This window comes from Giraffa tippelskirchi, chromosome 14 (genome assembly GCF_054371585.1).
Source record: "Giraffa tippelskirchi isolate mGirTip1 chromosome 14, T2T-mGirTip1v1.2.pri, whole genome shotgun sequence".
Lineage (NCBI taxonomy): Eukaryota > Metazoa > Chordata > Mammalia > Artiodactyla > Giraffidae > Giraffa > Giraffa tippelskirchi.
Window position 1 is genome coordinate 66,992,066 of NC_137288.1, and position 22,728 is coordinate 67,014,793.

The 22,728-nt window shown below is 41.8% G+C and overlaps 1 long non-coding RNA gene across 1 annotated transcript in view; it reads right to left on the reverse strand.

Moving 5' to 3' along the window:
• The window catches only part of LOC145534736 (uncharacterized), a 176,904-nt gene that overhangs the window by 151,737 nt on the left and 2,439 nt on the right, over positions 1-22,728 (reverse strand). Inside the window, exon 2 of the long non-coding RNA XR_014074933.1 lies at positions 16,279-17,428. This is a non-coding gene — a long non-coding RNA (uncharacterized LOC145534736). The remainder of the gene's footprint in view (positions 1-16,278; positions 17,429-22,728) is intronic.

Sequence of the window (22,728 nt, forward strand, 5' to 3'; positions counted from 1 at the left end):
AAAAGACATGGAGAGTTCTAGCCCTGGTCCATGCTGGGAACTCTCACTTCTGTGCATTCATCTTTTCAGAACCGTAGAGTTAGGAAGCTTGGAAAGAAACTCCCTTCTCAGTCCTGAAGAGTCACCTGAAAATAAAATGTAACTCAGCCTCCAAGAAAAGATGTGACTAGCACCAGAGAGCAAAGCCAAGAGTAAGTGAGATACCTTTCTATCTGTGGACAAACCAAGAAGAGAAACATTAAAAAATGAAGAACAAGACAGAAATTGAATAAAAATAGGAACAAATCATTATAAAAATTCAGAGGGTGAGCAGACTCCCCCCCAAAAAATTATTATGAAAAATGGAATTGGTGAAGATAGTCTAGACTTATCATTTAAATAGAGAACAAACTGGCCTCTGTGGGTCAAAAAAAAGAGAAACTCGGAAAGAAATGAATAATTGAGGTGAAAAAATTCCGCCAAATGAGTTTAAAAGTGATACAGGTCAGATAGATAAGACTTCAGGAAAAATGTACTGGTGGTCCAGGACTCCGTGCTTACACTGCTGGAGGCATGGGTTTGATCCCTGGTCAGGGAACTAAGATGCTGTGTGGCACAGCCAAAACAAACAGACTACACTGGAGGCAATAAAGAGCATAATCAACACTGCAGAAAATCAATCAGTAGTATAGAGAGCAAATTTCGGTAGTTCTCCTAGAATCCAGACAAAAATTTAAATTCTGAGAGAAAATATTAAAATATATATAATAAATATCAAGCTTTGAAAGAAGAAACACAATGTCCAAATGGAAATAAAAACAATATCCAAAGCCATAGTTAAGGAAATCTTCCTCCAGAGAAAAAAAGAAGTATGAATATGATGATCAACAGCTCCTAATGTTCCAAGAAATCACTGAGATGGACAATGGGGAGTGGTAGGCAACTAGGATATATTTTTACTGTGAAAAAAACAACAAAGCAATGACATTTTGAAGACAAAGTTGTCAACCAAGACTATTATACCCTGCCAAGTCATTTTTCTGAATAATGGAACAGAAACATAGTCTTGGAGAAGCAAGGAGTCTGGTGACATACCATCCAGTTGCCCTTCTTTTAAAATTAGAACTAAAATTAGGAACACAACACAGAGGAAACCATATTACAAAAGCACTGATGAAGAAACCAGAAAGAGAGAAACAAATATCATATATTGATGCACATACATGGAATCGAGAAAAATGATACTGATGAACTTATTTGCAGGGCAGGAGTAGAGATCCAGACATAGAGAACAGACTTATGGACACAGAAGGAGCAGGTGGGGGAGGAGGAGCTGACAGAGTAGCATTGAAATATATACATTACCATATGTAAAACAGATAGTTAATGGGAAGTGGCTGGATAGCACAGGGAGCTCAGCTTGGTGCTTTGTGACAACCTAGAGGGGTGGGATGGGTGGGAGATGGGAAGGAGGTTCAAGAGGGAGCAGACATGTGCATACCTATGGCTGATTCATGTTGATGTATGGCAAAAACCAACACAACATTGTAAACCAATTATCCTCCAATTAAAAATAAATAAAGATTAAAAAAAAAACACTGATGGACTGTTTGGTGTGATATCACCCCAGGGAACCACAACTGCTCCAACTATGGAAACTGCAGGAGCTGTTGGAGGTTGTGGGAGACAGATTTTTTGGGGTTTTTTTTCACTCTCGATAAAGCTTTACAAATTTTTTTTTTGTAATGAGATATTACTCTTAATTATTCAGATTTAAGAAATAATTCTGGAAAAGAAAATTCTGAAATTCAAATAAATACCGTTATGCAAATAATAATAATAATACCCACCAAATTCCATTTAGAAAGATTGGGAGAAAGAAATTTTGAAATCATCTCTCATTAGAATACTTTTCCTTTTCTTATTTACCACACTTCCTTTAAGGATCTCATATTATTTAATAAAAAAAATAAACTAAAAGAGAAAGTAGCACATTCGGATTCCATCACAACTTCATCTCCAAGGATTGATATCTTTGGCTTCACTGTGCTGGCATTAAAGCTTTCCAAGTATCTATTTTGAAGAAGTAGGACACTGCTTCTGGCTGGTTGTGTTCTTTGCACACTGACTGGTGCGTGAAGGGGGTTGACAAGATGACCTCAATGGCCCCTATTCAAAACTGCAGTGGCTCTTGATTCAGGAAGCTTGACCAAAGTAGCTGGCCAAACCATGATCCAGCTCGAGGGCAGGCAAGTCTTGTTCACTGCGGTGAATTTCAGAAGCTTGCTTTGCCTGATATTTTTTTAAATAACTCTTTTTCCTAATTACAAATGTAGTCATGCTTGTGACCAAAAAAAAATTTTGCTAAACTCTAAGATAGGAGAAAATAGAAAATCTCCCATATTCTCCAGATTCAGAGTCATGACTGCTGGGAGGCAGACACCAGTCCCCAGGGGCAGTCACGATTTCCACCACCCCACTTTGGAGAGGTGACAGGGACATACACAAGCTAATCCTGGAGGATATGGGGGCTCATTGTCCCCACACTCCAAGCTCAGATAAAATCCATAACACCCATTGAAGCTCTTTATAAGTTCTCAAGGATTCTACAAATGATATTTGTAGGAGCAAATGGGTTGTTGTTGTTATTGTTGTTAAAAACACTGGTTGAACTTGAGTCTTTACAACCCCTATTTCCAGAGTTCATTGAGATTCTCATCCCAGGGAACAATAGCCGGAGAGCCACACAAAACAAAGGTGGTACAGAAGTTGCCCCGGGTAAAGGGGACTTTGAATTAGTGGAGAAAGGAGCCTTCTCTGAGGCTAGCCCTGTAGCCAAGCGGTGAAGGCACAGCGTGGGGAGGGGAGAAGGGTGGTGACCAGCCCTGAGAAACTGGTTCTCCACCACCCAGCAGCAGCTCTTGAATTGTGACTCATCAATCAACAGTTCTCGGAAGGCCAGGACTCTGAGGAAGCACTTGCAGGAAGCTGGGACTTCTTTGAATCCTGCATCCTGGGTGCCTGGCTTACCTGCCCTAGTCCCGGCCTCTCCCAGCAGGTAGCCTCGGAGAAAACCTAGAGGTTTTCCTCCACGTCCCTCAGGCCCTACCCATCAGCACCTGTGTTCTATGAACCAGTACTCACGTGGCTAGGAGTCTGGTGGCAACGGGAGAAGTACTGATGCTGCTGTTACATCCCAACTGCCAAATTAATGCTCTTTTATACCAATTAATATTTTACTACCACTCTGCAGTGGGAGAATCTGTCCTGCATTTCAGATTTCCCAAAAATGCCAAAAAGGGGGAACTACGCTAATCCAGCAATAATCCACAGATCTAATTGGCTGGGAAATTCACAAAATGATGCACCTGGCTTGGGCATTACCCTTGAATGTAGGTAATCACCCAGATCACAACAGTCTTTAAAATTAATGAATGGGGCCGTCAGCAAGAGAAGAAAGCCCCAGTAGAAAAACATGGCTCCTAGTAAAGAATGGCTTTATTCAGAACTAGTAACTCACAAGTTCTTCTATGGGGATATGAAATTGAAATTTATTTTCCATTCCATTTTCTGTTTTAATGGGTTTTTTAAAAATATCTTTGGCTACTGAGACTATCTTTAAATGGCCAAATTGTGATGAATTTGCATGTAAGATATGCTCAAATTGAAAGCAATCTTAGATACTATCAAATCTAACACTTGTATTTGGGGGGAGGTAACTGCAGCCCAGGAAAAGTGTATTATTTTCTAGCTGGATATCTCACAGGTGAGCCAAGACCCAGGAATCCAGGAATCTTCCACTATCTGCTTACGACTCCTACCTTGTTCACTTAAGAATTTTCAATTTGGCATATTTCTTCCTTACCTAGATTCCCATTTCCATTCATTATAAATGGAAAACCTGTATCACATGCCATAAATAAAAGCCAAACAAAAACAGAATTAAGGTGCAACAGTGGTAAATTCTAAGAAGGCTGTGAGATCATTTCCGTTTAAATAGTGATGTTAGCAAGTGAAATATCACTGATAGCACAAGAAGCTCTAAAAAGGACTTGAAAAGGCAATGGCTTTCTCATTATGTGACTTGATGCCATTTAAGATTTATTGGTGTATCAACTGCCATGTGGTTTCTTTCTGGAAAGCTTTTAGCTGTTCTCTTATACCAGCTGCGAGACTTACCTCCTCCAGGCAGCCTACCAGAATCTCAGAAGCGGTAGCCTCATCTAAAAATTAAGTATGACTTTCTCAGTACCTACACACTCTGCCCTATCACCTTATTTTGAAAACTGAAAACCATTCTCAAAGTTTTGGTGAGAACTATTGAGAAAGAGTTCTGGCAGTCAGAAACAGACTAGAGGGAAAAAAACTTCAATAATAGTTTACAAAATAATAAGTCTCTAATTATAATCACTGAAATTCAGGCTTTTATAAAAGGAAACAAATACTTAACGACAAATATCTACTCCTATGAAACATACACTGCATCTCATCCAATCTTGCAGAGACGTTAGAAAGTAGGTATTAATTGGCTCCGTTTCATACACAAGCAAAATGAAGCCGGGAGATGTCAAGTAACTATTGTACATGTCTCAAGTCACAGCTAATAAGAGCAGGATTCAAATCCAAGTCTTTTATGCCAACTGTGGCTGCACATGGGAATCATCTGGGACCTTTTACAAGGATCAGTGTCAGAGCCTCATTCACATTCATCTGATTAAATTAGTGAGATGCGGAGCCTTGTTCTCACGTGCCCCCAGCACTGAAAAAGTCTTGCTTTATACCATACCCTTTTGTGGTCGTTCATTCCCTGGTCACTTTTTCAGTTACTTGTCCCATCCAGTTTCCTATAGTTCCTTTCTTATCACATTTCCTAGTGAAATTTCAACAAACGAGAAAAAGACCAGGTCTGGAAGAAGCAGGTCCCCACTGCCTCAGGGTGGGGAGCCCCGAGGCTGAAGGTAGGGAGTCCTGGGCCGCAGCTCCGCTTCTGCTCTGATTTGGCTGGAACCTTGGGCAAAGCACTCAACCTTGGTTTCCTTATCTGCAACATAAAGGGGTTGGATCTGGTGATCTGTCCAGCTCCCTCCCAGCTCTGAGATTCTGTGACGGGGTTCCAAGCACTCAGAGCCGCTGCAAAGCACCGTGGATGTACGGTGCCTGAGCCTCTCCACCCCATTTGCTGTTTTCTTCCCCAGAACCATTTCTATGTAATAAGCTTGAGCCCATATGCCCCACATGTTTCTCCAGTCTTCTTGGCCTGCGCCTAGGTCCCTGGAATATTTTCTACCATGGGAACATGTTTTCACGATTAATTTGCTTCTACTTTTGAACACAACTCCACTTCACTGCAGGCTATGGGGGCTCTTTTAATACATCCAAGTGTCCATCCATGGATCTTAATTGAGCACAATCATTTTCTAAAACTCCTCCAACGTAGGGGCCAGGGGCCAGGGGCCAGTGGGTAGGAGTGGGGAGAAGCAAGCACAGGAAAGAGGTAAGGCATGGAATTTATTACAGGATGAAAGTCATTATCAGACTCACCCCCAAAATCAGAGAAGTTAAACTCAAATGTGCAAATGCGTGTGCAAACACACCCATACACAGCTATATATACTTTCAAATTTTAAAATATTTTAAGTATCTTAGGAGAGAACCCTATGAAGTGTTAAGCGTAAAAGAATGTTTTGCAGAGCAGGGTTCGTTTCACTCCATGAACGAATTATTTTGCTTCTCTCTGTTTGTGCATTTGTTTGTTTTTTAGACACACAAGCCTCAGGATATACCACTATGAAGCAATTTAGAGAAACTCTCAACACAGGTTAGTACTTGGACCCCATCCTAGGTTGTACCCTAAATCTAAGTGTGTGCGTCCCCAGAGCTCCAAAGCCAAAGGCAACGCCAAGGGCTGCTGTGCACCAGGGGGCTACGCCCTTCCAACGACTCCCTTCACAAGAGGTTCACCTTGTTCATCCCAGACTCCTCCTCCACTGGCCCCAACTTCCCTTAATTGCAACAGGGCTTGGAAAATTTGTAACATTCAATCTGAGGTTGATTATTCCACAATGACACTCAGAATTTTTTAGGGCATGACGGTCTTGATGAAGCGTTTGAACATCTCCGTGTCCCACAGGAAGAAAGAACAATTTCCAGGCTGTGCTGGGACAGAGGATGGGGAGCGTCTGACCATTTTTCTGAAGGAAACAATTCTGTTGATTGGAACAGGATTTTGCAAATGACTACTTCGTTTTTCAGAGGTTGCAGCTTTTAAAAATCTCCTAACATCAGTTTTACATTTACCCTTGTTGTGGCTGCTTTTTTTAAGTGGAACTAATAATCAAGCCTTTTTAGGGCAAGTTTATTGTTTTGGATGCAAGTGTTCCTCATCCAACTCCACACAGCTACCTTCCCACTATTAGGTGGGAAGAAAAGTTTCCGATTCCTTTCATTATTCCTCCTTTGTCCTAAAGCCAGTAGTGTGTTTTTGATTTCCAGAGAGAAAGGAGAGTGTGTTTATGGTTTTGTCTTTATTTTTAGACCCTTCAATTCTTCCTCTCACAGTGTATATTGTTACAGCGATCTCAAGTTCTAATTTATTTGTTGTTAAAATGCTCATTATGCATTTGCCTTGTTTTTATTGACATTAAATAAGTACACAGTTAACAAAGAGTGTTTCTGAATATCCTTTGGAAAGAAAATCGAGTCCAAATGTAAAATTGAGATGGACAGACAGTGGGACAGATACCCCCCTGGGATTTCAGGCACAGGAAGCCACTTTTGGGTGAGGTCACTGGCCATTTAGTGATGAAGCAGTACCTAACTTATTCCAGGGTTTTTTTTTTTTAATAAAGCATAAGGACCACGGGGAGGGTAGAGCCCCACAATTATATTCCACCTTCACATGGACAGCAGCAAACAGTGTCATTGGTGAAAACAGGAGAAGTCTCCAGTCTTTGCAAACAGTGTGATGACAGTGGCCTTTGGAAATCCTGGGGACCCACATGACCAGCTGTTCATTACAAAGAGTCCACTGTTACATCAAGATGCTGAAGTTGATCGAGCTTGAAGACCACTCAGCTCTAATTCCCATATTACACTAGAGGAAACTGTGCCCCAGAAATGAGAACTTAAGTCACAAGCAAGTGGATGACAAGGCTGGCTTGCGCCTCTCGAAACAGAGCTCTTCCCCATCAACATCTAACAGCAGAAGACCCTCTGCTTCCTAAGGAGAAGAAAAGTAAAGGAGGCCTTGCTTCTCAGTCCTTTCACACATACCAGCTACGTTCCTGTCCACATTATCTCATTTAATTCTCCTAACAGCGCTTTGAGGTTAGCATTGTTGCAGATAATTCAACTGTGAAGCAGTTAAATACCAATTCATTTGCCTGAGGTCATACGGCTGGTAAGCAGCAAAGTCCAAATTTGGTCTTGGGTCCCGCATCCATGACCCATGAGCCAACACACTCTTTAGTCTGTCTCATAACTGCTTCTCTCAACTCTTTGACGTCAAACTCCAGCACATCCCACAGGCTGCACAGACACTGCCCATGACCTTCTTTCCTGATCTCAGCTCTCTGACCATGAGTTCAGGGAGCCAGCAAGTATCACTAGATCTCAGGGAAGGTGAGTCTTTTCCTAATACCAGGAAGTAAATAATGGCTCAGCCAATAGCTAGTGGCAATCCCACTTCCCTGCCCCTGTGATTATGTAGGACAGTTGTGTGATAGCAGTCTGGAAAATGAGAAGTAACGGAGAGAATTCCTTTCCTTACACCATCCTCTGCTAAGCTTCCTTTGGGCTTCCCTGGTAGCTCAGTTGGTAAAGAATCTGCCTGCAATGCAGGAGACCCCAGTTCGATTCCTGAGTTGGGGAGATCTGCTGAAGAAGGGATAGGCTATCCACTCCAGTATTCTTGGCCTTTCCTGGTGGCTCAGCTGGTAAAGAATCTGCCTGCAATGTGGGAGACCTGGGTTCAATCCCTGGGTTGGGAAGATCCCTGGAGAAGGAAACAGCTACCCACTCCAATATTCTGGCCTAGAGAATTCCATGGACTGTTTAGCCCATCGGATTGTGAAGAGTCAGACACAACTGAGCAACTTCCCCTTCACTTCACAGTCTAAAAAGGCAGGGCTTCAGAGGATAAGACCTTTCTTTAGCCTCTGACCTTCACTTTCTTCTTAAGGTGCTGACATGAGCACATGATGCTTGGAGCTGAAGCAGCCATATTGTGAACATGAGGTGACAGCCATGAAGGGAAAAAAAAACTATTCCGAAAATGGAAGAGAAGGACTATTGGGAAAATCCTGGCTCCTGGATGTTTGAGAGATATTACTGATCCATTGCACCAACTGAAATGTGTCTACCTTTATATTTTTTACTGGTTTAGAAAATGTTGTCAATCATGTAGGCCACCATTAGTTAGATTTTCAGTTCCTGGGAGCTGGAAGCATTGCAAACTGATGCAAGTTCAGAGGTGTGTGGTCTGAGGATAGCTCTCTCATCTCATGCCCAGCCTCATCTTCTTTATAAGAAGTGTACAGCTAGAATCATATCAAGATTTTATAATGCAGTTATGTTCATTATCACTTAATGTAAAATCTTTAGCATTTGCCCTAATACTATCATTTGAAGTACGGACTTTTGACGAAGCCACAAGGAAAATCGATCTTGACTCATACAGGAAAAAATTTAGATAGACACAAACTCCAGATATGTATAGCCATATTTTAAAAATTAATCATATGCACCATGGGTTAATAAGTCACAAGATTATTCAGTACACAATAGTAAGTTGACAGAATTTCAAACCGAATCCAAGTCTTAGCTTTTCAAGTTCAGACCAAGTCATATACACCACATATACCTTAGTTTACTGATCTTGCCCACAGAAAGATTTACAAAAGAAGGGGAGGTGGGTAATGCCTGAGAATCTATAGGAGACATATTCTTGGAATATTTTCCTCCCTAAACCTGCAGTTCTTTCATTTTCCTATAAGCATATTCTAGAATTAATTTTGAATACATTCATAGTGTTAGTTTCTCAGTTGTGTCCGAGTCTTTGCAACTCCAGGAACCGTAGCCTGCCAAGCTCCTTGATCCATGGAATTCTCCAGGCAAGAACACTGGAATGGGTAGTCATTCCCTTCTCCAGGGGATCTTTCCGACCCAGGGATGAAACTTGGGTCTCCTGCCCTGAGGCAGATTCTTTACTGTCTGAGCCACCGCATTCATGGTAGGCATTACACTAACATTTGCTGCTTGATCCTCTTATTTTGAAACTACACTACAGTCCTTTGTCACATAGAAACCTTTTCTGAGATTCTCTGGCTCTGTGCCTGTCATCCCTGCATTGTCACTTGTTCAATCAACAAACACCGACGCAGGCCAAGCATCATGTGGAGAACTTAGGACTGGTGTCTGACAGTGTTGGGCCAGGAAATTTGTTCTTTTTCAACAACAACACAAATACAAGTGATTTCAGTGTGAAGACATTATGGTCTTATTCTTATTCTTACCCAAGAATTCCATCCCAGTCCTGGGAAGGGAAAGCAGAACTGTTTTCTCAGCTCCCATGTTGAGAAAAGAATCAAGGAGTGCAAAGCATTCAGTGCAAATGCTGAAAGACAGTAGCGTCACATTCCTTGATACTCTTCCACCGGCTTACACGAAAAATAGGGAAGGAGAGAATCACCTTCCTTGTTATCTGGACCTTGTGTAATCAGCAGCTCCTTTGGGAGAAAACTAGATAACTAGATTAGACAATTAATTTTTTTAAGCCCAGTAGAGATTCACTGCAAAGACTGAGCTTCTTAAAGGCCTAAAGTGTATTTCTTACTCATTTTTGCATCCTTAGCACCTAGGATGGTACCCAACACACAGCAGGTACCCACTAAATGTGTATTTAAAAAAAAACAAAACCTGAAACTGGTATATATTATAAGGCTTTTATTACTATCATCATCATCATTATATCTACCAGAGAAGCCCTTTGTTATATCCAGGTAGATTGAACTTTGTACCTTTCATTAGGGATACTGTAAACAAACGTGCATTCTCTAATAAAATATGGTATTCTGTTCTAGCTTTTAAGGCCTGAGCCACAAAAGCATCACAAAATGTTTAAATGAAATCTTATTTTAAAGTTGCATTTTAAAAATCTTGGAAGGAAAATCTAAGTTGGGATCGCAACCTTGTTGCAGAAGGAATTATTAGGTTCTTTTATAATATCCTCTAAAGTAAGAACATTGACTGCAAGATGAACCCACATCGTTAGGTCCTCTTAAAACACCCACGGGGAATGATTCCTGAGACAGAAACACCTGACTTTCTGATCAAGCATTGTATTTGTCAGAATAGATGATTGGGGTAGCACTGACAGAAATTTTCTCACATGTAACATTTGTTCATTTCACACTTCAAGCTCTCTCTCGATCGCAGAATTCGTTTCATTGGCATTTGTCATATCTCGGCCATCTTCTTTCCCCACTTTGTAGATGGTGGCTTTTTTAGGCGACTTTTTCTGAGCTGAGGATTTTTTTTCCTAGGATGCCAATCCAATCTGGTATTTCAAAATGCCAACACCATTGGCCCTGCTGGAAACCGATTAAACAATTTCTATGCCTAACAGCTCTTTTCAAGTTGCTGAGTTTTTGATTTTCATTTCTTAAGGCTAAATTTTCACACACACAAAAATTGCCCACTCTTTGCATGCAAATGAAGCAGTTTAGAAATGGAAATTCAAGCACAGTGAGCCCTGCATTAATTTACAAATCCATGGCATATTTAAAATATTTTTTCAAATTGCTTCACACGTTTTGGGTGTGTGACACATCGCCATTTAACTTAGTCAAAGTTATTTTGCTGATAAACTTTAGATAACTCTAAAGAAGGCATCTTTGTGAGAACTTTATTATCTATTCCATTTGATATTTTTTTTTCATTAAAATTAAACAGGATCAAATTGGGTGAATTCTTTGTAAAGGCAGGACTTTCTCACCCAGGTGGGTCTTTTAAAACTTGAGTGACTGGAAGGGTGACATGAATGAATGTCCTTGTGAGTAGAAGTTCCTAAAAGTACAAGTGTGTATGTTATCAACACTTTACATCTCAGCCACTTGATTTCTGGTTCCTGTAAGGAGAGAACCCAAATCTATCTTCACACCTCTGTTAAGATAAAAATAGGTAATCACCACTAGTCTTCAGCAAACTATATCCTAGCTTTCTGCTGTATATTTGCAAAAAATTGTAAATTTGCCTCAAATAGGGCTATTGAAGAAAAAGACTTTTTTTATCCTTTCATTTTCTTGCAATATTCAATGCCAGGACATTTTAGAACTGACATTTTTGAGACTTTTGAATTTAAAGGAAGTCTTCTATTTATCTATCAGCTTAGTCCTGGCCAATTCAGATTCCTGCTGGATTTGAAAACTATATGGTGCCCTACCAGATAAGAATAATTATAAACTCATAGAAAAATAGACAGTGATGTTGGTGCAGAGACAAATAGTCTATAGAACGGTATAAAGATGTGCAAAATGACCCACATATACAAGGAAGAGGTGACATCACAAATAAGTGGAAAAGGAGGGATTTTTCAGTAAATGGTGCTGCATCAGTGGGTTAGTAATATGGAATAAGGAAAAACAAGAGAGAAAAACAGATCACATCATTCACTAAAATCAATTTCAGACAGATTGATGACTTAGGAAGAATGTGTTCACACTTTTTAGGGAAAAGAAAAAGATTTTTGTGACCTCACGATGGGAAGGACTATGAAGCAAATCATAAAAAGAACAAACTATAATGAATAAATTGTGATTGGTTCAACCACATTAACCCTCATTCTTCAGAAGACATCATAAAAGAGTAAAAAGACAAGATACAGATGGAAAGAAGAGATCTTCAATACCTACAGTTAACAAAGTCTTAATATCCAGGAAATAGCTTCTACGTCAACAAGAAAAGACAAACCACCAAAGAAGGCACAAAAAATTCATAGTCAAAAGAGACAAAGAGACATTTCATAGATGAGGCAAGATGAATGTCCATTATGTACAGGAAAATGTTCTTTAATAATCAGGGAAATGAATAATAAAACCACAATGAGATAGCATTCACTCCCATCTGGTGGGCAAAAATTTTTGAGTCTAAGAATATCACGTAATAGTAAGATGTGGAATAAAGATGGATCAATGAACACCCCGTACGTTGTTAGCAGAAACGAGTCCCCATTTTGTCTTTCCCTTGGAATGCAGCAGACCATCACCCAGTAACGCAGCACACGGGCGCACCCCTCAGCCCAGCCACTGCACTCACACATGTACAGCCCAGGGGAACTTGTGCGCATGTTCACCAGGCAACGTGGACAAGAATATTCAAAGCAACAATGTTCTTCAAAGCAAAACAGCCCAAACATCCATAAAGAGGAGAATGCACGAATGATTTACGACCTAGTCACAAAACAGAACGCAACATATCTCCATATGAACGTGGTTGAATCTAAAATGTATATTGTTGAGCAACAAAAAGCAAGTTTTAGAAAAACACGTACAATATGATTTTATTTACCTAAATTTCCAAAGCAGGCAAAATGAAATAATATTGTTTAGGAATATCTATACATAAAGAAAACCATCCTGAATTTTGACCCCCACAAGAGAGGGTAATATAATTTGGAGATGTTACATACAAGGCTTCAAAAATATCAGTACTATTTTTCTTCTAACTGGGTTCAGTTCAGTTCAGTTCAGTCGCTCAGTCATGTCTGACTCCTTGTGACCCCATGAACCACAGCATGCCAGGCCTCCCTGTCCATCACCAACTCCTGGAGTCCACCCAAACCCATGTCCATCAAGTTGATGATGCCATCCAGCCATCTCATCCTCTGTCATCCCCTTCTCCTCCTGCCCTCAATCTTTCCCAGTATCAGGGTCTTTTCCAGTGAATCATTTCTTCGCATCAGGTGGCCAAAGTATTGGAGTTTCAGCTTCAGCATCAGTCCTTCCAATGAACACCCAGGACTGATCTCCTTTAGGATGGACTGGTTGGATCTCCTTGCAGTCCAAGGGACTCTCAAGAGTCTTCTCCAACACCACAGTTCAAAAGCATCAATACTTTGGCACTCAGCTTTCTTTATAGTCCAACTCTCACATCCATACTTGACCACTGGAAAAACCATAGCCTTGACTAGACAGACCTTTGTTGGCAAAGTAATGTCTCTGCTTTTAAATGTGCTATCTAGGTTGGTCATAACCTTCCTTCCAAGGAGTAAGCATCTTTTAATTTCATGGCTGCAATCACCATCTGCAGTGATCTTAGAGCCCAGAAAAATAAAGTCAGCCACTGTTTCCACTGTTTCGCCATCTATCTGCCATGAAGTAATGGGACCGGATGCCATGATCTTAGTTTTCTGAATGTTGAGCTTTAAGCCAACTTTTTCACTCTCCTCTTTCACTTTCATCAAGAGGCTCTTTAGTTCTTCTTCACTTTCTGCCATAAGGGTGGTATCATCCGCATATCTGAGGTTATTGATATTTCTTCTGGCAATCTTGATTCCAGCTTGTGTTTCTTCCAGCCCAGCATTTCTCATGATGTACTCTGCATATAAGTTAAATAAGCAGGGTGACAATATACAGCCTTGACGGACTCCTTTTCCTATTTGGGTTCACTTTGTCATTATTTTTTTAACTCTTGTATGATAGCCGTCAGTGCAACTTTTTTTAATTGAAGTATAGTCTATGTACAATATTACATAAGTTAGAGGTGTACAATATAATGATTCACAATTTTTAAAGGTTATACTCCTTATAGTTATTATACAATATTGGCTATATTCCTTTCATTGTACAATATATCCTTGTAGTTTATTCCATGCCTACTAGTTTGTAACTCTTACGCCCCTGCCCTTATACTGCTCCTCCAAGCTCCCCCTCCCCATTGGTAAAACCACTGGTTTATTCTCTGTGTCTGTGAGTCTGCTTCTTTTTGCTATATTCAATAGTTTGTTGCATTTTTTTAGATTCCACATATAAGTGAGATAAAACAGTATCTGTCCTTGTCTGACATTTCATTTAGTATAATACCCTCCAAGTCTATCCATGTGTGGCAAATAGTAAAATTTTACTCTTTTTTATGACTGAGTGGTATTTGATTGTATATATATATTCCACATCTTCTTTACTTATCTGTTTATGGACACTTAGGTTGATTCCATGTCTTGGCAATTGTAAATAATGCTGCTATAATGTCGGGGTGCATATATCTTTTAAAATTAGTGTTTTTCTTTTTTTTCCAGATATATACCCAGGAGTAGAATTGCTGGGCGTTATGGTAGTTCTATTTCTAATTTTTGGAGAAACCTCCGTATTGTTTTCCATAGTAGCTGTACCAATTTACATTGCCACCAACAGTGCACAAAGGTTCCCTTTTCTCCACATCCTCACCAACATTTGTTATTTGGTTCTTTTTGATGAGAGCCATTCTGACAGGTGTGAGATGATCGCTATGGTTTTGATTTGCATATCCCTGATGATTAGTAATGTTGAGCATCATTTCAAGTACCTGGTGACCATCATTTAGTCATTATTCTTGAAATTGTACAGAGATGTTAAACACCCTCTCTTGTCATTATTATCGTATTTAATATGTCTTTTAAGTTTTTAAAAGTACTTTGACGTCTGAGGGCCAAATCAATGGTACAAACACATGGTATCACCCTTCCACCCCCGACCAGAGTTTGCCTTAAATCGTAAGTTGCTTCTAAAACTGTTCTCCAAAAACCACGTGGCTTCCTCCTCAGTGCACTGCTGGGAGGCAAACAGCTGGTGGACAACAGCATTCAGAAAAAAGGCAGATCCCCACGGACTGTGTGTGTGCTGGTCACCGTGGCTGATGGTCTGACCTTTTTCTTGCCACTGTGATCTGTGTTACTTGTCCTTTTGTCATGTCCTGTGCTGGGAAAGATTGAAGGCAGAAGGACAAGAGGGTGACGGGGATGAGATGGTTGGATGTCATCACCGATTACAGACATGAACTTGGGCAAACTCCGGAAGGTGGTGTAGGACAGGGAAGCCTGGTGTGCTGCAGTCCATGGGGTCATGAAGAGTCAGACACGACTTGGTGACTGAACAACAGCAACAGGCTGAAAAAACACAGAAGCCTTTTGGCAGTTTCTTGACCTTATTCAGAAGCCCCATTTTAATAACCCCTCTTATGGGGGACATTTGAAGAAAGACTCGACAAGGAATTTTGTCCTGAACTCCGGGTTGAGCACTTTGTGGAAACAAAGATGATTTTAGCTGAGAAAGGATCTTTCCTTTGTATGTATTCATTTAGTTTATGCTTGTTAGATCCCAAATTTGCTTATGTGGTCCCCCAAAATGATGATTATGTATTTCCTCGACTCTTCCATGCAGTTTTTGTTGTTATTGTACCATTGCTGAAACCAAGCTGCCTTTGCAAACTAGGACATGATGTAGTTTGACAGCATTAGTGCTTTTTTCTTTCTTAGAACACAAAATAATGGATTGTCTTTACATTGATGATTTCTTGGATTCTCCGGCATATTGAACATCATGTTTCAGTGGGAATTCCCATCAATTAAGGGGGGGGGGCGGTCCAAGGTCCAAGAACACAGAGAAATTAACTGTGACCACACTCCCTAGGTATTAGAAATGACTGCCTGAAAAAACCCACGCCTGAGTGCCATTCTTGTGGGTGGGAAAGCTGGAGATAAGCGAGGAAGGAAAAGATGGTTCCGTTTGCACCAAAATACTGGTAAATGTTTGCTTCACTGTGTGTTCAACACACACACACACACACACACACACGCACACACATACTGCATTAAACCTCAATTATTAAGGATACTCTGCAAGACCCTGACATCAGAAAGCTCCAAGCATAGCTCAAAAATGTTCAGCCAATCACTACCTCACATTGTACCTTCTCTTAGATGTCTGACTTGAGAATTGAATTGTCCAAAACAAATCTAATTTTTCAAAAGCCATTCTTCCATACTTATCCAGATAACATGTAAATTATATCTTGCCAAGGGTTGCAAATAAAGTTTTTGATTCTGACTAGAAGAAAATGTTCAGTCGAGACACTTCTATGCAAACTTGAGGAACCGCACCAAAAAATGAAACTGAGCATCCCCTCCAGGACCACATCTGCAGACAGCGGTGACAACGAGACCAAGCGCGCCGGCCGCTCGGAAGCTCTGAGGGCCAGAGTGTTTCCCTGCTGTGTGCTCCTGTTCTTAAAGACAGAGAATTAACAGCCACCGCTTTGTATTTCTCTTACCTCTACTTGGGTTCTCTCAGCCTCACTGCAAGTAGTAGATGGACAATAATCCAACTTGAACAAAAGAGAATTCAGAGTTCGTCAGCCCCTCGCATCATGTTCATTCAACACATGCCGTTCATTTCACAAACACCAGCACGAGACCCATTGCTGGGTGCCTGGTTGACAGAATCAAGGCAGAATAAGGCAACTTTGACTGAGCTTGAACTCAGAAAATAATGAGTAAGGGGATGTCTTGCCATCCACAGTGTGAGAGGTACGAAGACCCTCTTGATCAAATCTCTGGTCACGTGGCCCAGATGGTCTTGAACAAGTGCTCTGATGTCCATAAAGGAATTTATTTGAATAAATCAGCAGCTCTTCATGAATCACCAGGACTTGTAAAACCCCCATGAAGCAAACAAATAAATCTATGGGGTGGAGGGTGGGGAGATCCCCGTCCACTAGCTAATCCTATCCTGGCTTAACTGTTTTATTTCAGCAACTTGGAGGCCGATGTATCGCGTTAGATGGCAGGCTTAAAAATCACATGAGGATATATTTTTTATACAGGGTTTCTTAAAGAGTTATTCGTTTCTACAGATCCCTTGAGTGTTCAAGAGCTACTTGATAAGTTGCACTTTGGGCACTAGTTGGGGTACTGGTGGTGCTGGGCAGCAGTCTTTGGGACTTCAGGATGGGATACATTCTGTGTCCAGCAAGAATTAGCTAAACTGGGGGCTGAAGCTGTAACCAGCTGTCCACCTGCTTGTGGCAGCACGTCCTTAAATCAGGACTTACTAGAAGCGGGGTCGTTGTTCAGTCTCTCAGTCGTGTGTGACTCCTGTGACCCCACGGTCTGCAGCACACCAGGCCTCCCTGTCCTTCACTGTTTCCCAGAGTTTGCTCAAACTCACGTCCATTGAGTCGGTGATGCCATCCAACCATCTCATCCTCTGTTGTCCCCTTCTCCTCCTGCCTGCAATCTTTCCCAGCATCAGGATCTCTTCCAATGAGTCAGCTCTTCACATCAGGTGGCCAAAGTGGTGGGGGTGGGGGCGGGCAGGGCCATGCTTATTTGGTTTGATGTGTTACAGGGAGAGACAAGGCCCACACCGTGAACACAGGGACTTGACAAGTACAGACTGTTCAGAGTTCCAGTGGATTGAACCTGGGCAGAAAGGAAGAGCAGAAATCGATCAGCACATGTCTGACTTATTTGGAGGAAGTGACGGTGATCTGACCTAGCACGGTCTGCACTGATGTGGTCCAACTTGTTCACACTCAAGGTCTGGGTAGTTGGTACCCCACATCCCTGAGGGAAATCAGGGTAGAGATTCTGACAGTTCCCCCTACAGGAAAGGAAACAAGCAGGGGAAGAACTGATGTAGCTCAGACACCGGGCTGGCAGCCTGAGTAACTGCTCGCCACCTGGCCATTCTGACACCCCCCGAGTTCCTGCCGTCATCTTGCTTCCACTCCACGGGAACAGACCCTAGGGAGCAGTTAGCCTCCACCGCCCTGCTCCGCAACAGTCTCCTCCACAGGACTTTTATTCTTATCTGGCACTTGAACTTCTAAATGACTCAGTGAGTCAGGCTTCGCTGCTGCACGTGATAATTACCTTGGCAGAGAAGGATGTCTTTGTTCTTGCCCACTCACCTTTTGTGTGGAGTTTCCCACTCCCATTCCCTTATTTATGACTTGTTGACAGCCATCTATATTTAGCAAGTGTTTTGCTAATATCCAAGGAGTCATCAAAGATGCAGCTGCTGGGTCTCTACAGGAAGCCCCACTTTAGGGGGCGAGCGATACTCTACATGGATCTGCTCCCGAACATTCCTCTGCATGAAGATGAGAAATGCACTTCTTGATTTTTAAATTATCTGGCTAATGCCTCTATCTTTTCTTCCCTTTTGGAGCTCGATGAACTCATATGTTATTCTTGGTTGGTTGTCAAACGAGCAAGGATGTTTTTCTGATCATCTTTATGTGGAGTTATATTTAGCTGTTTTTTCCTCCCTTTTCAGAGACTCCTTTCTTCATGGTGGGACATGTGACCTTGTTTTTATGCTTTCTGGGTCCCAAGCTAGGAAACTTGTGATAGTCCTTTCCTGTTCCTTCTTGAGTCACTAGTTTGTGTTACCAATGCATGGCTCACTTCCTCCAAGACCTTAGAAAGGGGTTTCTCCAAAACAACCTCTCTGTCATTGTGTGGACACAGCAGCAGAGGCCATGACAAGATCTGTCTTTCTCCAACACCATCGCAATCTGGTTAATGAGCAATGTAGTCTGAATGCTCTGCTTTAAAGGGATCTCATCTTCTGGTGGCTCAGATGGTAAAGAATCTGCCCTCAATGAGGGAGACGCCATGATTCAGTCCCTGGGTCAGGAAGATCCCCTGGAGGAGGGAATAGCTGCTACCCACTGCAGTGTTGTTGCCTGGAAAATTTCACGGGCAGAGGAGCCTGGCAGGGTACAGTCCATGGGGTCGCAAAGAGTCTGAGCAACTGAGCAGCTAACACACACACACACACACCACACCATAAGACAAGGCCACTATAAAGTTCTCACCACACCCTGAGCTCCTCTTTGCAGGAAAAGAAGACACCCAATGACAGCTCCCCATAAGGCTTCATGGGTCAATCCACCAACCCATTTCTATTCATCCTTAGAAACAGAAAACATTTATTCTCCATTGGTCCAAGCTTTCAAACATCAGGAGAAAAAAAATTACCCTTTTCATAAATCTTAAATAAGTAAAGAAGAGAAGTCTGGAATAGACCTCACAGGTTCTTCTGAAACTGGTACAAATCTATGAGAGGAGGAAAAGTAAACGGAAGAAACTGGAATGGGAAGAGAAAGGAGGGCGTTTGAAGTGGGATAGTCTGCTTCACTGTTCCCTTGCCTCTGGCATCCACACAGTCTTGTCACAGAACCAGAAGAAGGATAGGAAAACAGCCTCCCCAGGCAGACTGCTGCACGCGGCGCTCCAACACATGTTCTGGAACACCGCGTGGCACAGGGGTTGAGGACACAGGCTCAGATCCTGCCTTCCCCTTTCCAAGCTTTGAGCCTTTAGCTAGTTACATTCATCTCTCAGAGCCTCGGTTTCCTCATCTGTAAAATGGGTGTCATGATAGTATCTCTCTCACAGAATTATGAGGAATAAATAGGTTGATATTAAACAGTGCCTGACAGGTAATAACTATTATATAAGTATTTGATGAGCTCAAATATCAACTTAAGTTAATAAATAAATCCATCTGATCCTTGTAATGCCCTGAGCTAGATATTTGTCACAAACCTCATTGGTTGCTGGCTCAGAAGACACCCTTCCTGCCCTGTGGGCGGTGCTTGCAGGGGCTGCAGAGGCCCTGCAGCTGAGACGGGAACGTGAAGCCCAACCCAGGTCAGTGGAGACTGGGGACACGCTGGCTCCTATCTTTTGGAAAGATTTTCCTGCCCTACCAAAGAAACAGACAATAAGAGGTCCACTCCCAGAGTCCCTGTCTGCTGACATCATTCTATAACCAGCGTCTTGTGATCATGAGGAGGAAGCCAAGAAAAGCCAGCCTGGTTTCACTGAACCACTCGAGAACCACCAAGTCGAGACTGCTTGTCAAGTGCACTGTCCGCTTGACAATAATGGCCACTTTATTGGCCGCTATATAATGGCCACTTCCTAACAAAGAAATGAATAATCTCCAAGCCACCCTCAGTCCAGTGGTCACTTATTTGTAGTCAAAAGCATCTGGAATAACACAAGGTTGTGTTATATGAGGAAAATACAGAGTTAAAAAGGTTAAATGGCCTCACTAACCAGACAGATGGTAGAAAAGTGAAAGTGTTAGTCGCTCAGTTGTGTCCAGCTCTTCGGGACCACATGGACTGTAGCCCGCCAAGCTCCTCCATGGAGGAGAATCCATGGAATTCTCCAGGCAAGAATACTGGAGTGGGTTGCCATTTCCTTCTCCAGGGGATCTTCCCTACCCAGGGATCGAACCTGGGTCTCCTGAATTACAGGCAGAGTCTTTATCATCTGAGCCCCCAGGGAAGCCCACAGATGGTGGAATTGGAATTCCAATTCAGTCTTGCTCCAGAGCTTAAGCTCATGCTGCTGCATCAGAAGTTGCCACAACCAACAGCACTCACAGCCTGGATGGTGCTGGTTAGGACTCAGAGCACCAAGGGACGGCTGTGGTCAGGGATGACTGGGCAGAGTGAAAAATAACAAATGACTCCTAATGTATGATTGCTCTCATTGTTTGCGCATCACTGTCACCTCAAGAAATGCAGAACTGGAAGAGAGCTCACAGGTCTTCTGGTCCACAGAACAAAACTGAGATGACCAAAGTCACACTCATTAGTAACAAAGTCAGCTGACAACTGAAGTCATGACCCCATTTTACAGATGGAAAACTGAGGCACCAGGAGATTTTTTTTTTTGTATATCATCCACGATTGCAAAGCTAGTAAGTGGTTAAACTGGAATGTAAACTCGGGTGGCCTGGCTCCAAATTCCTCCATCACTGTGACATACATTCTCAAGCACACTGCTTCTGCACCTTGGCCTTAGCTTATAGAGATGCATGAGTGCTAAGTTGCTTCAGTCGTGTCCAACTCTTTGTGACCCCATGGACCATAACCCACCAGACTCCTCTGTTCATGAGATTCTCCAGGCAAGAATAACAGAGTAAGTTGTCATGTCCTCCTCCAGGGGGACAGGGGATCTTCCCGACCCAGGGATCAAACCTACGTCTCTTACATGTCTCCTGCATTGGCAGGTGGGTTCTTTAGCACTAGCGCCACCTGGGAAGCTTATAGAGATAGTGCTCTTACAATTTGGGTGCTTAGTCACTCAATCATGTTAGACTCTCTGCGCCCACATGGACTGTAACCTGTCAGGCACTTCTGTCCATGGGATTCTCCCAGCAAGAATACTGGAGTGGGTGGCCATTTCCTTTTCCAGGGGATCTTCCCGACCCTGAAATCGAAATCACAACTTCTATATTGCAGGCGGGTTCTTGACTGACGGAGCCACCAGATAAGCGAGTTGAGATTATCAGGAATTAAAACATCACTTGCAAAGTTCGTCTGGAATCTAAAGATTCATCTTGGCTTTAACTTTGACATTTTATCTCGCAAAACTGGGCTAATGCCTTATCCTCCTACCCATGTTCCAGATCAACTCGGTCTTTAGGTTAAGGAAAACATCTGTCTTTTAAGGAGAAAACACACAGAGAAAGTTCAGGAAGCTTGTCTCCATGGCTGGGCACAACGGGAAGAATGAAGGACTCCATTCACTTCTATCATCCTTTTACCTAAAGGATCACTCATTAGTCAGGAGAGGAATCAATCAGGAGTTCGGGATTAACATATTCACTACTATATATAAAATGGATAATCAACAAGGACCTGCTCTATAGCAGAGAGAATTCTACTCATATTCTGTGATAACCTACATGGGAAAAAAACCTGAGTCAGGGGGCTTCCTGGCTGTCCGGTGGTTGAGACTTCTCCTTCCAGTGCAGGGGTTACGGTTTTGACCCCTGGTCGGAGAGCGAAGATCCCACATGCCTCGTGGCCAAAAAAACAAAACGTAAAACAGAAACAAACTTATAACAAATTTAATAAAGACTTTAAAAATGGTACAGATCAAAAAAATACGTTTAAGAAAAAATATGAAAAAGAATAGATACCTGTATGCATGTGCTCAGTCCCTCAGTCGTGTTAGACTCTTTGTAGGCCCATGGACTACAGCCTGCCAGGCTCCTCTGTCCATGAAATTTTCCAGGCAAGAATACTGGAGTGGACTACCAGTCCCTATTCCAAGATACGTGTGTATGTAGAGCTAAACTGCCTTGCTGTACACCTGAAACTTACACAACATTGTAAATCAATTATATCCCAATATAAAATTAAAAACATGGTCATTCAACAACAATTATTCCATAAAGTCAAGTACCAAGACCTACAATTCCACAACTATTTTTTTGAAATTGTGTAAGTTAAATCTCTGCTAATCTCTCTCATGGCATCTTATATTTCTCTTTGTATGCTGTAATCAAATATTCTATAAATTATATAATTATATTTGTTGTACGTTCATCAATCAGATGGTAAGCCAAATGAGGGTGGAAATCATACCTGTCTTTTCATACCTGCATTCTCAGCAGAATAGCAATATAGTATGTAATCACTAAATCATTCTTTAATAAATGAATAAATAGAAAAAGAATAGCATATATAATATTTTGAAAATTAGTCACCAATGCCATAATCTGATAAGAATTTATAATTGCAATTATTAAGTTTTCTCGAGAAAATTGTTGACCAAGTATTGAAAATCCTGAAGCCCCAAAATGAATGTGGCAGGATAAAATATGAAGCTAATAGCTGAGCTTTCTTTTTCCCGTAGTTCTCTCATTGTCCCACAGTCTTCCACTCCTCCAATCAGCAGCATTCAAT